Source organism: Oncorhynchus nerka, linkage group LG21 (assembly GCF_034236695.1).
Source record: "Oncorhynchus nerka isolate Pitt River linkage group LG21, Oner_Uvic_2.0, whole genome shotgun sequence".
NCBI classification, from domain to species: Eukaryota; Metazoa; Chordata; class Actinopteri; order Salmoniformes; family Salmonidae; genus Oncorhynchus; species Oncorhynchus nerka.
Genome location: NC_088416.1, coordinates 11,313,238 through 11,319,337, shown reverse-complemented (window position 1 = coordinate 11,319,337; position 6,100 = coordinate 11,313,238). Strand labels below are relative to the sequence as shown.

Genomic DNA, 6,100 nt, shown 5'->3' with positions numbered 1-6,100 from the left:
AATAATATTTGTTCTGTAAACGAGTTCATGCCAACAAATCCAATACGTCATTTAAAACTATGTTCAGTAAGCACGACTTTTATTACGACTTTTAGCACGACTATCCTTGTTTCTTTTACGCTGCTATGTTAGGGGTGGAAAAAACAGACTGCTTCAACCTGATTGGCTGAGCGTGATACGCTACATCTGAGACTAACATTTAGTCACTTTTAGCATGGTGGTGGGAAATGGTGTTTCCAAAAAAGAAAGTACGCATATTTTCCCCGTTTTTGTATCATTGACATTAAATCTAGTTACAGAGGAAATCGAAGCCTTTGCAGCCTGAATAGCGAATGTTTTAAATACAATCCGTTCGCCGGGGGACACTAGTGTATTACCGGTTGGGCACATTAAACCCAGACGATCGTTGAGATCCATAGCGCCCACTAGTGGCTTCCCAAGCTACATGGGGGCGAGGCGTGTGCCACCGTACCAGTCAACACTGTCAGTTCAGAGCGTAATTTCACTTTACGTCATTCCTAGCTAGTGTAGTTGTAGGTCTATCTGCAGATAAAAAAATAGCTCAGACAGTGCCTGTCCTGCTGTTCAGTGAACGGTAGTTGTCTGTGACTACTCAACGGTCTCCTCGACAGCTCGCCATTGTGCAGAGCTCCACGGCTATTTTGGAGAACCGCGGCGGGGAAATGAAAGTATAGACGGCGAAGAGTTCGATGTCTGGTGTTCCTCGTTGTAGAGCCTATGTTCTTGGCGTCAATTTGACCCCGATGCAGGATTTGAAACCCTTGCTGGAACTACATGTGGTAAGTTTATGACTGCGTTGCTTTCACCAATGTTAGGATTATTTAAACACGCTTCAACATGGAATAATTACGCGTTAATTTACGTATAAATGAAGTATTAGCCGTTATTGACCTGTTTGCCATTCTCTTAAAAAAAATAAGCATTTTGTCGCATTTTGTTGCTGTGTCTTGAGTCGAGAGGGAGAAAGCACCTCTGTCTGAGTGGCTTTTTTTGTTGTTACATTTAGCTACTTGTCTGTTATGTTGCATGTGGAAGGAGGCCCTAATATTTGAAACCAGAACGTAATATTGTTTTTAAGTCTCCAGTTCAGTGAAGAGCCGACTGAGTACTTTGTGGCAGGTGGCGGTGAGTAGGCTATGGCGCCCCCATCACAGCCATAGGCTATCTGTGGCGTATGCCTTTGGAGGTCAAGGGCAGCTGTTGTGACAGCTACAGTAATACGTCAGTGACAGCTCATACAGTGAATTGATCAAACATGCGTTTTGGCATTACAGAGAACCCAAACCATTCCATTTATAAGATACATCAATAAACACAATCGTTGTTAGTAGGCTAGTCATCCATACCATTTCCCGCAGTCTTAGTGCCCCAGTAGTGGGAATGTCTGAATAATGTTTTTCTGACATTTTGAAAGAGCAAGTGACACCCACGCGTGACTTAGTTTCGTTTCAAATGCTAGAGCCATGTCATACCAACTGATCATAGGGCCTTGGCTACAGAACCACTTTTTGGTGGCATGTAAGTCGTTGAGGGAGTGGGAGGAGGAACTTCACACCAATATAGCTTTGTTCACTGAAAACGTTGCCGTTCATGTGGGTCCCAGTACAATTGCTACTTTGTAAGTACATGAGCGTTATGTAATGTTGCATATTTTCTACATTTGAGACTTGCCCATAGCTTTGTTGTGACTCATCGGATATAGATTTGGTCATCACATTGTAGTTGTTTGAGTGACTCATTGTCACCTTTTTATAGGAATATGATGAGCCATAGGTCCTGGAAGCTAAACTAGTAGTTTAGAAAATAGAAGGCATACATGCCTTTTCAAACTGTTTAGGCTAAAAGTTAATGAGTACGCCATACTTACAGACTTCACTGGGGGAATGGGGCCTCTGAATTAATCTGATACAGCCCTCTGGTTTTGTTTTACCGTTTTGTGAAGCTTTTAACTACTGCTGTAAAGATTTCCAAATAGTTTAGCGCTGGTTCAGAGATGTGGGTGGTAAAAAAAGGCTAGTTCTGGCTGCTGCCTTGTAGGAACCTAACAGTGCAAAGTGTTATTTGCATTTCAACTGCAGGGCAGAGTGACATTCATATTTGCACAGGGAAATATGGATTTAAAAAAAAAAATTGTAGAGTTTTTGTAGAGTTGCATGATTTGGAAATGATTGTGCCTTAAGTTCAACTCTGAGGCCTAATGCAACATTTCCTTAATTTTATTTAATAATGATAAAGATTTTAACATGTGCATGAATTGCCCATAAAAACACAAAATAATTGGAGTGAGGCATTAATTAAAATATGAAAAAGAATAGTAAGAAATCCCCCAAAGTGTTACCAACATGCAATGATCAACCACAAGGAATCTGCACAGATTTGCAGTAGGCACACAGTCCACACTACTACTAGACTCAGCATTCCATCTCCGTGACTAAAGTCCACCTTTGCTTCCTTGACTGTCTGCTCTGGTTTCCAGTAAACACTATTCGTTCCTCTTTTTCCTTTTTCTTCTACTATGCGAGCAGGAGGGCTGAAGTTCACCTAAATATTTCAGCAAATTGGCTCTGAAATCTCCCTCTTGGTGATCAATCAAAATAACTCTCCGTAACTCTGCGTCTCTTCCAAACAAGCTTAGGTCCTTCCAAAATGGCACCCTATCCCCTGTATCGTCAGATTATTTTGACCAAGGCCCTTGTCTAAAGTAGTGCACTATATAGGGTGCCGTTTCAGACGCAGTTGGAGTCTCTTCCAAACAAGCCCAGTAAATCAGTGCTACAAGCATCCACTTGCCTGCTGGAGAAACCTAGGCAAACAATCCTAATGCCAGGCCAGCCCGGCTTCTGAGTGTGGTTTCTCGCATGACCAGAGCCCAACAGTGAACCTTGTCTTTCAACCTGGCATAAAATTATTATCTTCCAGGAACCTTTTGGGCAAAATTGAGGCCGAAAATGCTTGCATTCCAAATATGAATGTTTAACTTTTACTGCAATCTTGAAGGACTTGGAAGTCTGACAGAACTTTAAAGAAGTAGTGTGGGAAATAGAATGATTAGGCTTGTTGATGAATGAGGGTTGCAATCTCCGGTGCAGGCTGCACTGTGCCATTGAGAAAGGTGCAGGATCTGGAATTGCTCTTCCAGCCTAAGTGTGCACAGCAGAGTTTCTATTAGAAATCGGTGTGCAACCGAGACTCTCCTCAAGATGACGATGCCTGCTGAGTATGTAAGGCATGCAGTTGCCTGCTACCACCCTAAAAAAAATATATAATCCAATGACATTTTGACCTTGTCCCAGATGGGGCTCTACAAATCCCTGGCACTTCATGGAAGTACATACTGAAATAACATGTGGACGGATTCTGGGTCGTATTCACTAGGAAGCAAACAGGGAGGGACTGCTTGAACTTGTCCAATAAGGAACTCCTGTTTTAGTATTTATTTTTCAGTTAAAGCACGTTGTGCTACGGCGTGCACTAATGAATATGACCCTGGTATATCGGAACACAGAGCTCTTGGGAGAACCAAGAAGTTCATGTTGGGACATGAGTTTGAAGTGGTCATGTGCTCGAGGGGTGGACATTGCCTCGTCCCAATCTGAGTGTAATCTGAGTGCCATCGCTGTAAGCCTGCTGCGAGTATGGAGTGAAAGAAAGCCTTCTGTGTGCCTGGAATGCTGTTGTAATCAGACACTTCTGTGTTGTTTTTGTCAACGGAAGGTGTGTTCCTATTTCTATATTGCTGCTCTTTTTTTTTCTTCTTTTTTCTCAACTCTCCCTTTCACCTTCCTTTCCTCTGTCTTTCTGTCACCCCTGTTTTTCCCGGTCAGCCGAAATCCCCTGTCAGTCTTCTCTATTCTCTGTCTCTCGCTCTCTCTCTGCATCTCTCAACTGACTTCAGACAGTGTCAGCAGATGGCAGCGTCAAAGGGCCCCACGTGTGAAAGGAATAAGTGAACGGAGCAGGGGTGGAATACGGGGCTGATGAATCATTTTACAGGGTGGGGGAGGCATAGTATTTGCAGTGAGGGAACTACTACAAAATGTAGCCTAGTTACATCAAAGTAGTGCACTAGTGAATAAGGGGCCATTTTGGATGCACTCCAAGTTGCTCTCTTACCTCCACTTCCATATGCAAGCAGCAGCACTAGATGCAATAGTGATGGCAGCCTGAGTGAAGAAACATTTTGGTTCTTTCTTTCCTCCTTTGCTTGTCCCTCCTCCCTACCTCATCCATACCTCCTCCCTCTCTCTCCCTGGATTCCCAGCTGACTGTATTCGTCATGGTAACAGGCGAGTGTGGAGCTATCCCCAGCCACACGCATGCACTTCCCTCCGTGTGTGGGCCGGGGGGTGCTCAGTGTTCAGTGTTCAGAGTCCAAGTTGGCGTGTGTGGCGCTCAGTGTTCAGAGTCCAAGTTGGCGTGTGTGGCTCTAAGCAAAGCTGACACACTCAAACCCTCTCTCTCACTCAGTCACTCACTCTCTCACACAGCAATGTTCTCTACAAGAACATGGTTTGGAAATGGAATGGGGAATCTCTTTTCCTCTGGCTTTCATAAAGGTAGCACACGTTACACAACGGACTGAAAGGGGCGAGTCTCTCGCAGGCTGTGTGCAGTATTTTATGTAGCGGGGTAGAGTTACACGTACCAGTGAGCCAATGCACTGCAGGAGAGGTGTGCTCTGTGCTCCATCTTAGGTGACAGTTTGGGAGGCATTCTAGTGCGGCAGTTCCCAAACTAGGGGTCCCTGATACGAAAATGGGGCCGTGGGAGAATTTCCCAAATCCTGAAAAGAAATCATCATTCTAAGAAAATATATATGTTGTCTTTATCATAATCATTGTAATGTAGTTGGGTTCCCTGATACGAAAATGGGGCCGTGGGAGAATTTCCCAAATCCTGAAAAGAAATCATCATTCTAAGAAAATATATATGTTGTCTTTATCATAATCATTGTAATGTAGTTTACCTTTTAAAAATCTAAATGGAAGATAAAATTAAACCAGAGAGCGCCGCACTTAGTCGTTGCCCACTACGCTATGAAACCGCACACTACTGCAGACAGGCCGCAATTGATATGGTGAAAACCGTGTGTGAGGGCTGAGATGATTATGCATAGACTTTTTTGTTCGCTATACATGTGGTGGGATGTCATTCATAAGGACAAATTGTTCTGTCTCATGATTCACGAGCATGAAACGTCACAGGGCGTGTTAAGTGTGCTGCGTGGCTATATTGACGTAAAACAGGTTCCATGGTATTGAATGATGGGCTTTTGGACAGATGGGGGCGCCATCTATGGTGGGCAGGACTCTGCACTCTAGTGCAGAGTCCTGCCCTCTGCCATATGGACGCATTGTGATACATTGAGAGCAAATTATTTGTTTTCGCATTGAGAGAGGAGCTGTTGTCATTCACAATGGCTGTAAAAGAAAACCGACTTGGTTGACTTTCTGTGTAATGGAAAGAGTGTTACAAAGGCAAGGAGACAGACATATTTGGGAAACTGAACACAAGCATGCAGGGGAAATACAAAAACATTCTACAGATCAGTGGTTCCAGAGAGAACTATTATTATTGGATAGCGAGGGGGGGGAACCAAAAAAATGTGGGGGAAATGTATTTGAATGGTTATCCGTCTCAGAATACCAGCTCGGGAACTCGGGCCTCTTTCTATAGCTCTGACTGTCCGACCTGAAGATCACCGACGTCATGATTTTGCCTCCATATTTCTAAGAGTTCCCAGTTGTCTTGAAAGCGCCATCGGTGCTCTCGTCTGGATTAAAATCAAATGTCGGTCCAGGTTGGCTGTGACAGCAGAGATGAGGTGGTGGTGAGAAGATTCATTATGTCAGACAAATTATCAATTGACTGCCATAGCCCCAAATAAAACAGTAAACATTGGATATGAATTACAACAACAAACAATTCCCATGGTTGGGGTCCTGAAAAAGTTCAGATATCAAAATGGGGTCATGGCCCAAAAAACGTTTGGGAACCCCTGGCCTCCTCCCTCTCTGCAGATGACTTCGTCAACCATTTTGAAAAGAAGGTCGACGACATCCGATCCTCGTTTGCTAAG

The 6,100-nt window shown here is 43.8% G+C and overlaps 1 protein-coding gene across 1 annotated transcript in view; it reads left to right on the top strand.

The window, feature by feature from the left end:
- The first annotated feature begins 471 nt into the window (after window positions 1-471).
- The window catches only part of LOC115103901 (SERTA domain-containing protein 2-like), a 14,662-nt gene continuing 9,033 nt past the window's right edge, over window positions 472-6,100 (top strand). Inside the window, exon 1 of the mRNA XM_029624939.2 lies at window positions 472-800. The gene's annotated coding sequence lies outside the window, so the exon portion shown is untranslated. The remainder of the gene's footprint in view (window positions 801-6,100) is intronic.